The sequence below is a fragment of the Aphelocoma coerulescens genome, chromosome 1 (assembly GCF_041296385.1).
Source record: "Aphelocoma coerulescens isolate FSJ_1873_10779 chromosome 1, UR_Acoe_1.0, whole genome shotgun sequence".
Lineage (NCBI taxonomy): Eukaryota > Metazoa > Chordata > Aves > Passeriformes > Corvidae > Aphelocoma > Aphelocoma coerulescens.
Window position 1 is genome coordinate 115,776,772 of NC_091013.1, and position 13,112 is coordinate 115,789,883.

The following is a 13,112-nucleotide window of genomic DNA, read 5'->3' on the forward strand; positions in this document are numbered from 1 at the left end:
ACCTTTCCTGCTACAGGGGCTGTTCCATTTGCTCAGCCCATTTCTTTCAGAGCAGCTGCCCAAGGGTCTCTCTGTCTGCAGGTGAGAGCAGGGTGTAGCATCCCATCGTGTGTGCAGCTACAAGTCACTTAAAGGAACACTGTGGTTGAGATGGGATAAAATAATGATTTATTTCAAGGCACAACAGAAAACTTCTCATCTCAGAGGTCTGTATCATATTATAACCATGGTTTATGCATTTCATTCCCCACGGAAGAAGTACACATGCAAGTCCAGCCTTCCTGGCCATCTCTCCACTCTATGTCTTAGTTCAGAATTCCTTGCTCACGAGAGATTGGAGCACTTGCCCCGCAGACTGCACTATTTCCTGTCTTCTGTGGGCAGCCTGGGAGGTTTTGCTGGCTGTTCCTCCATTAGGTCACCCCTTACCCTTCTAGAGCAGCAAGAGCTCCCCAGAACAAGGCCTGGAAGTGCACACAGAGAGGCATCGATTAATTTGGGGGAACTTGACAAGCTGTGTACAGTTCCCAGACCATTAAGAAAAACAGATGTCTGGGAGGGAAACACAGGGAAGCTGAGAAGGATCCTGAGGGAAGCCCTGGCCAGGAGCAGAGCTCTGTACAAGCAGCTGGTGGAGGCAGCTCACCAGAAAAGCAGCTACGTCTTGTGGTGGCCACCACTGCTCTTCATCAGAGCTGCCACCCCACCCCTCCAGCCATAGAGCCTTTGGAAGCAGCCTTTGGAAGCAGCTTTTGTAAGTCTCGAGGACACATCCCAGAGCCTGCCTGGACAAGCTGCTGAAGACACACGGGAAGCAATGCTCTCCAGACCAGCCAGACCAACATCTTGCTAACAGCTGTTGTCAGCTGTGGATCAGGACATCAGCATCACCCTGCCAGGGTACAGATCAGCCCTTGGCTCTGACGGAGCAATTCCGCATTGGGAGTGTCTGTGGATTCTTAAAACAACACAACCTCATCAGCTTATTTATTCAATGGATAATTTTTGAGAAATAATCCATTCCCCCCCGCCTGTCATGCATATTATCTGCATTTTAGATATCTGCTATAGCTCATGTCTGGTTGTATCACCAAGCTTTCAGGCAGTATTTATTGCTAGAGGGCTCCCATCAGATGGAGAGAAGGAGTTCATGATAGGACTGTATATCCATATCCTGCCTGACATACCAGAAAATCCAGATGTCTTCCTGAACTAAGCTGAAAGTAGATGTTCATCTAATTTAATTTTGGAGAAATGAAAAGTAGTGCTGCTTGAAGGAGAGTGGGGATCTTCAATGATTTAAGAAAGTGGTGTGTTACCTCTCAGCTGACACTGAAGTCCTGCTGCCAAGTTAACCACAGAATCTTCTAGGTTGGAAAAGACCTCTAAGATCATCAAGTCCAACCATTAACCCAGCCCTGCCAAGCCCTCCACTAAAACATATCCCTAAGTGCTGCTTATACGTGTCCTTTGGGATGGTGGCTCCGTCACTTCCCTGTGAACCTGTTCCGGTGCTTGAACAACCCTTTCAGTGAAGAAATTTTTCCTAATATCCTGTCTAAGCCTCTCCTGGGGCAACTTGAGGACATTTCCTCTTGTTACATTCCCACTGCCCTCCTTCAGTGTGGCTTTCTTTAAGAGAGCGGCTGAGGGCTGTATTTGACAGGGTGTTTCAGAGTAAGGGACTTTATTTTCAGCATCACAATCTGAATTTTCATAACCTCAGATAATAGGAATGCTCAGTGTATCTGCTGCAAGGTTCTGGCTTACTGATAGCACTCACATTTAAGCAGCACAACCTATTTCCCCCAAAAGAGATAGAGATATGGTAAACTTGATGGAAAAATACCTCAGGTGTGTCCCTGGTGTTCACTTGGAGCAAGGGAACAGCTCTGCAAAATCAACACTGTTCTTTTAAGGCCAAATGAGAAAAAAAACCCACCTCTTTTTTTTGAATCTGTTTGTTCCAGATAAATACAGCCAGTCTTTTAAAAACAAGTACATTAACTTGAAAGAAATAGCAAGACACTGAGTTTCCAGGACTTCATAAAGGAAAAAGGCATATTAGCCCAGTCTTCTAGTGTAGTCAGACTTAGTAATTGTAGAGATCTGTGTTAAACTACTGGGTTTTTGTGTCTCAGTCTTAAGGGTACTGATGGCTGAGCTCAGGTTTGCAGTGGACAGGGTACTGCTGAGTTGAAGTTAGATGGTTTGAAATCCATTTTCACCTACAGTAGCCACACAGTAAACTACCAGCTTTTCAATCTTTCTGTATTTCTTTTTGATTTCTTAAAGCTGTATCATCTTAAATACCTCAGCCTCTGAAAAGAGACAACAATGCACCCCAAAGACTCGAAGGGGCTACCCTGTGTGGTATGTCTGGGCTTAAAACCCAGTATGGGTGAGTTTTTGAAGCTGTGTTGCCTCAGGTGGCCATAGAACCCCTTCTGCACGGAGCCTCTCGGGGGAAAAAGGCTGCCGTGCTGCCTGTGTGGGCACAACCTCTCTGCTTTTCCCTCTTTTTCCACTTGTGTGACTGGGTATGACTGCATCCAGCCACATACCAGCTTTATCCACAGTCCTCTTCCTGCTGCCTGAGATGATTTCCATGTTGGCTGCTCGGCCTGTCTGCGAGCAGCTGTGCTGGGCTTGTGTGAGGCAGTTGCAGACGCAGGGCACTTCTACAGGAAGGGCGGAGGCCGTTTCTCCTTGAATTGGTTGGACTCCTCAATGAAGCTTGGATGTTTTCCCTGCTCTCTTGGACACCCCGGTCACCTTGTCTGTAGGCAGCTGGCCTAGCTGGCAATGTAGATTTTTGCCTCTCCACTTAACTCTCCTGTGTTTTTCCTCGTCTCTGTCTGCATGCAAATGTTATGTATCTTATAAACCAAATAATCCTGATGATCATGATCTCTTTTTATTCTATGTCACCCAGCCTCTCCCCCCCAGGTTTCACTGGTACTTGACAGCCTTTTCGTTCACCTTCCTACCTCTCCTCCCAACCTCCTGTCTTCTCCCTGCAGTAGGCGTCACCTCGTACTCGAGAAAGGTCTTTGAGTACCTTTTGACTCTTTCCTCTTGACCATTCTGGCTTCTGGCACCAAATCTCATTTTAGTTGTTGGACTAAAATTCTTTCCTGGATTTTTGATTAGTTGAGGGCAATTGTAGTGTCCTAGATCAACTACAGGACTAATGCAGAATGGAAAGACTGCTATCCACGTCTTGCAGCCACTGCCTGACTCTGTAGGTTCCTCCAGATCACTGGGCACCTGCCTGCTCCACATTAAAATTTAACCAGTGCCTGGGATGCTGCTTCTGCACAGGCCTGGATTTGCCCTGCTTGACCTGTCCTTGGGCCACTATTACATTCCCCCAGTCCCACATCCTCATCTCTTTCCACTACTCCTTTCTCCATTAGAATACTCTGAGCATGGTGAACACAAGCAAACAGGATCAGGCATCTCACAAAAGCATTTATTGCAGAAAGGAAACGGTGACACCCATGTTTTGCTGGAGGTTTCTGTGGTCACCTCAGTCAGGGATTCCCAAACCACTGTGCACACATAGAGCAATTTATTTAAATGGTTGATTTTAAATGGTTTGCTATCCCCTGCGCAGAGAGTCATGGCTGAACAGCCAGGTGCCTTATCCTGCTCAGGGCACAGCAGAGCCAAGAGCTGCCTGTGTCTGTGTAGGGTACAGGCTGAGGTTTCACACACGCTGCCCCTGCACAGGCACCCTGCCCGGCAGGGACCAGGTGCTGCAGTTCGCTGCCTCTTTTGGTAATGGTGGTGCTTGATCAAACCACTCTTGGCAGCCTTTGCCAGATGCAAGAAGACACTTGCTCAGGAAGCAGGCAGCCTGGGCTCCATTCTGTTCTCACAGAGTGTGGGCTTCAAACTCTTTGGTCTGCCCAGGAAGGGATGGGTTTTAATCCAGGGTTTAGGGCAAGCACTTGCCAGCCTGCCTGTTAAAGCCATGCCAACACGCAGCAAAGAATTCAAGGTTTTCTGGGGCAGAGGAGATCTCACACACCTGCCTGGTCACCTGAGTGCCCTCCTGACAGATAAAACCCTGGCTTCCCCTCAGGACCAGTTCTGTGGGGTATGCAGCAGTAGCTATACAGGCATTAAAGTGCACAAGCCCATCCATTGCCCTCTTAGCAGACACTCTTAACAGTGAAGGTTTGAGGTAATGCTGCTGAGATTAATCAGCCCATGCAGTGTTGGGAACATGTAGGCACCAGGCAGTTGCCAGATACTCTCATTACGGAAAGGGAGACTCAAGGTCTCACTTGTCCCTTTCACAGTGACACTTGCTGCTTTTGCTAATCTCGCCAGAGGTGGGCAGGCACAGGCCAGGCACTCCTGAAAGCTACGTACCATGGCACAAGGGAAAGAACAACTTGCTTAGAATAATGACTATCTCATTTTATTTTCATTGTAGCTCCTCTCTGACACAGAAGGTAGATAGTTCATTCACCACATCAAATTTCCCGATGTCTACAGATGTTTCCTATAATTCTGTTGTGAAGGACACAGCTCCTCTCCTGCGTGTCTGGCACTGGCTACTCTACTCTGCCTGTCTTCTCCTGCCTGGCATTGCCTGGCTCTGATGGCAGAGGCACCACAGCATCTCACTGCAGCCACCACCCTGTGGTCTTTACAGTCCAGCACAATTGGGCCATAAATAAAATTAAGCTTGGATACCTCAAACCAGTAAAGGATAGAAAACCATCAGGAGTTTACCTTCTACTGTTAGTAGGCAAGGCATGTAGTACATGAACCATTTATTTACAGTGGACATGCTCAACATAGTGCTTCTTCCTTTGAGAAACATTTGTCCCTTTACTAGTTTTGGGCTACTTATCTCCCGCCTCTACCCAATTCCCAAATCTTGCTTTGGTGAGCCTTTAAATTCGGCAGATCCGACCCTCTGTAGTTTTGAAGTTACTGTGAGGGAGAGATTTTCTTGCAGTGTTCTGGATGAAAGCTGCTGAGCTGGAATATCCTCACATTACCCTTTGGGCAGTGCTTGACCCCGAGTGCCAAGATGGCAGCAGTTCACAAGGGAACTCTCAGAATGAGAAAATCAAGACCAGATCACTGCAAGTCTTGAGAAAAATGTTGCCCTAAAGCAAACCCTTTCCAAACACAGGGAAATGTTACATATTTTTACATATTTTATGTAAAGTGGGATTTTTCTGCCCTTTCTCTTAAAAACAAACAATCTCTTGTAGTCCACATTCCTCGTACTATTCTGCTCTGGGTTATAGTCAGAGCTCCTTCCTCATTATCACCCTCATTATAGCTGTGCAATAGCCTTGCAGCTGAGGTCAGGCACACACTCATCCTATATTCATTTATCTGTGGTGGGATAAGCGTTGACCTGGGTGCCACTCTGAGAAGGAATGTCATACTTCTGAGTTGTTCTTGTGGCTAACGTATTCAATAGACTCCAAGAGACAGGCCAGCGGTGATTTACCCTCAGGCAAGAAGCTTGCTCTCCACTGAAAATGTTTCAGAAAGGAAGAGTTTAAGAGGAGACCTGATGTGCTTTCCTGCCACTTCCATTTCAGGAGTTTAAGTTGAATCTTTGTTAGGGCTGCTGTGAGAGGTCCTGTTTTCAGAGGGAACAGAGGAGAGCTGCTAGGGATCTCTGGGTTCTAACAACACTGACTGCCTTGAAGGCAGCACGCATAAGCAGGACTGCTTACATCCTCCTGACTGTCTCCAAAACTTCCACGTCCAATATTTCTTTACTTTTTTGACATTTCTCAATTAAGGAACACTCCCTTGTCTTAAGGAAACCACAGTCTACAGCTATGTAGGGACACGTACAGAAGAGCTGTGTGTCTGGGTCAAAGGGGTCTAGAACCCATCTTTGGGGCCAGGAGCTCAGGCTGGTCCCAAACCTAATCGGAGGTCCTGTTGTCTTCGCAGAGTAGTCAGAAATCCGGAGCCCAAACTCCAGGATTCACAATATAATTCACAGATTGCTTTCCCTGAAGGTGCAAGATTCAATCTGTTGCGTGTGACATCAACCAGATGAGGAGGCTTCCTCTGCACTGGCTGAGGCTTTACCACCTAGAAGCAGCTTTATCTTGGATGTGCAGTGGTTCTGCACAGTTGTGTACACTCTGATATGAGACATTAACTCTTTTTGTTGCAAGTCAAACTAGAAACCTGTTTGCACAACCTTCAAAATGCTGGTCCTGGCAAACAACAGCCGAGGATTCTGCAGAGTGTGCTGGGGTCATCATTACACCTCAACAAACCCTTACACTCTTTCATAACCAGATTATATGGCCAGATATCAGCCCCAGAATTCTCCTTGTATCTTTCAAGTGGAAATCTTACTTTCTTTGCTTAGCTTCCTATGATGTTTCACTCCTGCATCCTGGCAGTGAGGGGCCCATGGCACTTTGAGACTGGTTACTCCTTTTTGCTCAGCCATCTGATGGCAGCTTGGATGAAAAGGATGAGGACTCTGTGCATACTGCCATTTATAAACCTCACAAAATTCTCATAGGGATTGTGAAATGGAGGTGTTTAGTGTCCGGGCAAAGACTGATCAAAGGAAATATTGCAGAAGTAGTATTGTAGAAGTAGAAAAATGTTATTTGTTTTGTGGTGTTAAGGATACACCTGAAAGACCTGCAGGGTATTCTGGTCTTGTCCTCTCCTGGAAAGTAACTGTCCTAATGCTCTGAATGCTCACAAAGTTCTCAGAGCTAGCCAAGTCCCACCAGAGGAAGGTGCAGAGGTGGCTCACAGGGTAGCTTTTGCTCTCGTGGAGCAGAGCACAGTAATTATCACCCCTGTTGTGCAGTAAATGGCAGGAAAGGCAGGTAGGAGCCTTGGCCTCACTTCCCAAGGTGCTACAGGCTACGCTGACACAGTGATGGACAGGACTGGCTATAAGGTATCACAGAGCCACAGCTGCAGCCACTTCCAGCTAGGGCTTCTGCCAATAATTAAAATTTACTACAATGAGACAAGGGGCAGCTTCCTTGCCAGATAAGACGCCAAGTGAGTAAATAAATCACATAAATCCCTCCTGAAACAGAGAGCTGGAAGGTCTCCAGTGAGAAGGATTTGTAAAGAAGAGTAAAGAGAGAGAATGGGATGAAGAGGGGTCAGTGTAGCAAGAAGAGTTTTGTTTATTCAGGACTTACATCTTGGGATGTGTTGCTTCTTGAGCCAGGGGCCCAGCGTGATGCTGAGCTCCAGTCGGAACAAGCATTGTGAGATTTCCTTCTAGGGATGTAAAACATGGGCCAAAGCCAGTGTGAGCCCACCCACTTCCTGGGCAATCTGTGTTCAGCCTGTGTCGATGCTTCCGTGGGTCACAGGGAGAACAGGCAGGCTCCGACTGTGCGTAGCAGCGTCTCCTGATTTGTGCTGCCTGATTCCTCACGCTGTGATTCAGGTATTTTCCCAGCCTATCCTCTTTCAGTTTGCTCTTTTGGGGGAGTTTGTGTTTTAAACATACCCTACTTATTTGCCTCTCCCTTCACAGTCCAAACAATGTTCCCCTTTCAATATGATCCCGATGCCACTGATGTACTCCCATGGGTACAGATAAACAAATCAGTTCAGGTTATGTTGGCAGGAGGGTGCAAGCTGGGATTCATCTAAAAGTCAGATACAGAGCGATGGCTTTGAATGAAACTACAAACTACATATTAGAGAGGTTTTTCCATCAGTAACGTGGGTTCTGTCCTAACTAAAAACTATTCTTGAGCTTTTTTAGTTGATTTAAAGAGGAGTTCCTTACAAGCTGCCCATCTAATCTTATCTGCACTTAAAAAATGTGAGAGCCAAAGTAACAGAGATGCATTTGTGGTGCATTTTTCAGAGCATAAGTTCATGTCCTCTGCAGATAAACAGGAAGCGTACCTTAGATCATGCCCTGTGTGACTATTCAGTGACCTTTTGCCTCCAGCTGGCCTCTGTTGTTGAATAAAAGATGGAACAGGGAGAAGGGATTGGCTCTTGCTGATGGAAATCATCACCCCAAATCAGAGCTGCACTGTCAGCACTTCTCCATTGCCTGGTCTGAGGTATGCAGGGCATCTCCAGTTCATCAAATGCCAGCTCTGCAGGGGACTCTTTTCAGGGAAGAGGCAGCACCTCACTGCAGGAGTAGGAGACATTCACCCCCTCCCGCCCCCAGGGAGCCCTGGAAGGAGCCGTATTCCCTGATGCAGCTTACAGTGTCGTTCCCAAAATGCTGCTTTCTGTGTCAGAACTGAGTACTTGAGAGCTTGAGAACAGCTCCTTTCAGCCAAGCCGGTTGCAAATGAGTTCAGTTAGGCAGAAAAGCAGCACCTCGATCAGATTAAGGCTGTATTTTGCCCTGCAAGCTGAGAGAGTTAGCTCAGTTTGGTATAAGCTTTCCCATGCAGACAAGGTCTGTGGCTGTCTGGCTCCCCAAATCCTGCAGCTACCTCACTGAAAAATGAGAAGGGTCGGTCCTGGGAGGGCTTTGTGCGGAATGCTTTGCCTTTGGAGAGCTGAGCCAAGCAGGGAAGAGAGGTTCTGCAAGAGGCTCTGTTCCCTCCTGAAATCCAGTGCCTTTGTTGGGATTGATGCTTCAATTCCAGCGAAACCACAGCACTGCTTCCCAGTTGCTGGCCTCCAGGCAGAGTGTGATGATGGTTTATTCTGACTTAAGGAGTTTCCTCCCCACAGACACATCCCCATCCCTTCCTTAGCTGAGCAGGTCCTACAGGTGTAGAGCTCTGCCTGTGCCATGCAGCAGAGAGAACCTGCTTGCACATGTGGCTGCTGTTATTTGCAGCAGGGCTGCTGGGGATGGCTGACATGGTATTTGTGGGTGTTTCGTGGCTGCTTAATGGCAACTTCCTACTGGTAGCTCCCTGGGTTCACAGCCTGCACTCAGCTGCACCTCAGGTGGGTGCAGGGTCAAATACCAGAGCCACAGACCAGACCAGCCTCTACCAGCAGGCATGCAAAAATATGATTTTGCTGTCTCATCAGCCCTCTGAACAGGAGGACACAGAGGGACGTAATTTCCTCAGGCCCTGGCTGCAGCAGCTGAAGGGAAGCCCTGCCCCCTGTGCTTTAGGCTGCCCCTGCCACCCCTCCATCCCTTTCCACTGCAGCAGGGCAAGCGCGTGTTGGGCTGTGCTGTGAACTCCATTGCTGAAATGACCTGGGTTAAAAATAACCGTGTAAAGAGTTAAGGGATGTATTTTTAGCCCAGATCATTTCAGTGATCCAGTTTACAGCACAGCCCCACAAACTCACACGGGTGCAGGGGAGGGGGGAAGGGGGAAAGGAAAGGTCAGGGCAGAATGAGTGGTTGGAAACATAAGCTGTCGTTCTGCTGAAACCAAGGCCTTGGGAAACTGTGCCCCGAAAGCACTGACACTTGTTTTTCTCTAGCATACTGACAACTACCTTCTCATGGTGCAGCATAGGGTGCTGAATATCACCCTTTCTGGATCTGTAATCAAGACACTAGCCCCAAGCCTTGGATGCCTTATTGTAACTGCCTCTGAGACATTATTTTTGTCATTATTTTTGCCATCTTTGCTATTGCTGAGGTAGATTGTGTGTGCAGCAATGAAAAGACCCCTATGAGAGTCACAGGGGAGCTTTGCAGCACTTGTGCGAGCACAGGATCTGGCGTGATGGGCTGGTGTTGGAACAGGCTGCAGGGAATCATTCCTGTGAAGGTCTTTTGAAACAAAGGAGGGATGTGGAGGTCGGGGACTGGCTTCAAAACCTTGTCTAGATGCAGCTGCACGAGAATAGGGGTGATAGTTGCATGGGACCAGTCCCAAAATTGTGTAACCATCACTGATTTCATAGCTGCTGAGTACTCCAGCCTTGCAAGGTGCTGTGGACGTGTTGCTTCTCAAATAAAAGGTGATCCATCTGGCCAAAATGTCCTACCTGCAAAAAGCAAGCGTGTTAGAAGATTTGTAGAGGAGGGAAGGAACAGATCTCTGCTGTTGTTCAGCTGGTATTTAGCCAAAACACTCCACTGTATGGCAGCCAGTAGAACTTTCCTCTCTTCAGCAGTCAGACCAGGTACACAGTGGGACATTTCTGTGGGGACCAATTGGAGCAGGTCACTTCTGTGGGGATCCAGTGGACCTAGGCAGCCTGTGAGAGGAGCAAGATCTGTGCCAAAAACAGTGGCCTTCCTTCACACAATCTGCAGGGTCAGGGGCTGGTGGGCAGTTTTGCTCTCACAACAGAGGCAAGGACTCCGAGGCATAAGGAAGGAGAGGTTTGGGGGGCTCAAATTGGCACATTTGTACCTCAAACACAACTGAAGGCAGAACTTTCTTCTCCAGTGCTGCTAACAGGGACTAGGCTCAGTTTTAAAAGCAGACGAAGAAACATGGTGTTGAAAACATGGTGTTTTCAAATTTACTCAATTTTATAAACTTATTTGGAAGAGAAAAGTGAAACATACACCTTACAGAGAACTTGGTAGTTGCATTTCCTTTTTTTGCAGAGAATGCCATGCTTACACTGAGATATATTCAGTTCCTGTTTACAGCTCTGACATTTTTCAGACTATACAGTGCTTAGACACTTATTTTTATGGAACAGTAAAAGACCTCAGAGTAGCAGTCACTAAATTACTGATGGACTAAGCCTTTAACCTTAGCTCAGTGGTTTTAGCCCATGCAGGCTGCCCATACTTCTCTTCTGAAAAGGAAAAGAATCAACAGTTGGCTGCAAAAAGTGCAAAAATCATGTCTGAGTAATTTCAGTGTTATTACAAAAAAAAAAACACGCAAAAAAACAAAACCCACAAAAACAAACAAACAAACCCCAAAACAAGATAACAACAAAACAAAACAAAGACCAGACAGAAAACGAGCAGAGCTACTTCTCATCACCATTTAGAAAAGTGGTGGTAGGTTATGTCACCCGGGTGGGAAATGTGACCAGGAATGGGAGAGGTTGCATTAGTCTTGTGGGGCAGGAGAGAGCCAGCACTGAGCTCTAGGGTGAGAGAAGCAGATGTCTTAGTCTTTGGTGTGGAAGAGACTGGGGGCTGGTGCACTCTCTGGGTTGAAAGTGATAAAATGAGGCTTCCCACCTTCCTCCCACTGGTGGGAAGGAGGAGAGGGAGACTGCCACCCCAGCTCCTGGAAGTTACAGGAATGGTGTTCTCCTCGAAGGGCAAGGAAGGGAACTTTTTGCACCCAAATACAGCACTTTCCCTTGACCAGAAGACACAGAGCCTGGCACATCACCTGGGGGGGAAAAAAAGCTGTAAAAGAAGCTGGATACAGCACAGCAGTGTAACTTCCAGAAGGGATCTGAGAAAGGATCCTTTCCTGTTCTTTATTTTCCGTAATCGGAGAGTCTGCAGCTGGCAGTTTCTGGAGGACACAGCCCCGTGGGCTACTGGTTCTAATCTTAGAATGGCATGTTCAGTGCTTCCTGAGCCCCGGCCCCGCGCCCCGCACCCGCAGGAGCCGCCAGCACAGGACACCCATGGAACCGTGCTGGCCTCCCAGCTCGGATCAAAGAAAGGGAGCTGTGTTTTCAGACTGAAATTAAAAGAAAAAGAAAGAAAGGAAAAATTCACCCCGAAAAACAAGAGGTCAGGGAGGCCAAGAGGAAGTTCAGTGTCTTTTCTGGGTAAAGGCAAGGGGCTGTGAAAGAAGCTCTTGGAGAAAAATGGACTACGAGGGAGGCAGCCCTTCTGCCACAGACACTGAGCACTTGCAGCTCCTTAGTTTCAACTGAATCCTTACTTCAGGTGTCCGTTCTGCCATGCCCAGGTATCCTGGGAGCTGGTATGATGAGCCTCCCAGTCCATCCTGCCTTCTCGAGGTTCATTCTTTGCTCCTTCCTCTTTCCAGCCTGCCCTCCCTTCACAGCAGGGAGACACAGCCTGCATCACAGAACTGGCCTCCCTTCCCACTTAGTCCAGTGATCATTTTTCATGTGCAGCAGGTTGCCCTGCTGATCTGCTTACTCACTCCTTCTTCCATTCCATTATCTGCCACTTTCCCTGCCTTTCACTCCAATGAAAGGTGAAAAGCTGAGGGGAAGGTGCATGAAGGTCATTGGGATGAGACAGGTTGATATGACTTCCTTGGATGCAGGAAAGCTATTCCAAAGTGTATGGTTAGTTTAACAGGGAATGGCAGACACCTACAGGGGCTTGTGGGTCTGGGAAAAAGAAGATTACATTTACTGGGAGCATTTATTTACAGGTCTCTGAGAAAGGGAAGGGCCCTTTCCCACTATGCAAACTGGCCTTATCCACACTGCTCTCTACCAGGCATTTCAGACTAGAGACTGCTGCAAGCTGTGGGTGATGAGATGATCCTTAATGCAGCCTCCTTGCTTTGCTTTTAGACTAGAAACTGTGAGTCTAAAGAAATCCCTTCCTTAATATGATTTCAAGTTTCCACAGCTCTTTCTTCAGCCCCTGTAGCATGGTTGCCCAAAGGAAGTGGTCCATGCATGGGCCAGATTGGTGTTTTGAGGGCCTTTCACCTCCAGTGATGCTGAAGGAGTGGTTGTGTTCACAAGACAGCAGGTCCCTCCCAGGCAGAACAGTGTCAAGGGAGAGGGAAAGGCTCTGCTGGAACCTTTGCAGAAACAGAAATGTATTCCTCTAGCAACAGCCTTGGGGAAACTTCCTGACAGAGAAGCAGAAGGGCATTGAGGCAGTGGGGTGAGAAGTGTGGTGCTCGTGGTGGTGGTGGTGGTGATGGTGGTACAGGGAGCAGAGGTGTGAGGTTCCTTACTGATGGTTTGTAGCCTGGTTTCCTGTTCTGAGGTTTCCACCTCTAACAAAACCAGGATTGTTACTTCTGGTTGGAATAACAGTTGTTGGTCAGTTATTCTCAGTTCCCCTGGTTTGGTTTCCCTGGCATCAGATACTAGAGATGAAGAACAAAGGTTTCCTTTCATCAGCTGTGATTTCAAGGCTTTCTACTCAAATTGCTCAATAGACACATAGCAAAGAAAACAAGATAGATGTGGGATGACACCAGGGCAGTGTGATATGGGAAGAGCTGCCTCATCCAGACTCCAGCAGAAGCCTTCTGCTTCTCAGCCTGCTGTCGACCCAGGGGAGGGGAAGCTTCTCTCAGCCA

At 47.6% G+C, this 13,112-nt stretch overlaps 1 protein-coding gene across 4 annotated transcripts in view; it reads left to right on the forward strand.

Annotated features, from left to right (window-relative positions):
• The window catches only part of RCSD1 (RCSD domain containing 1), a 39,279-nt gene that overhangs the window by 16,225 nt on the left and 9,942 nt on the right, over window positions 1–13,112 (forward strand). The window lies entirely within an intron of this gene.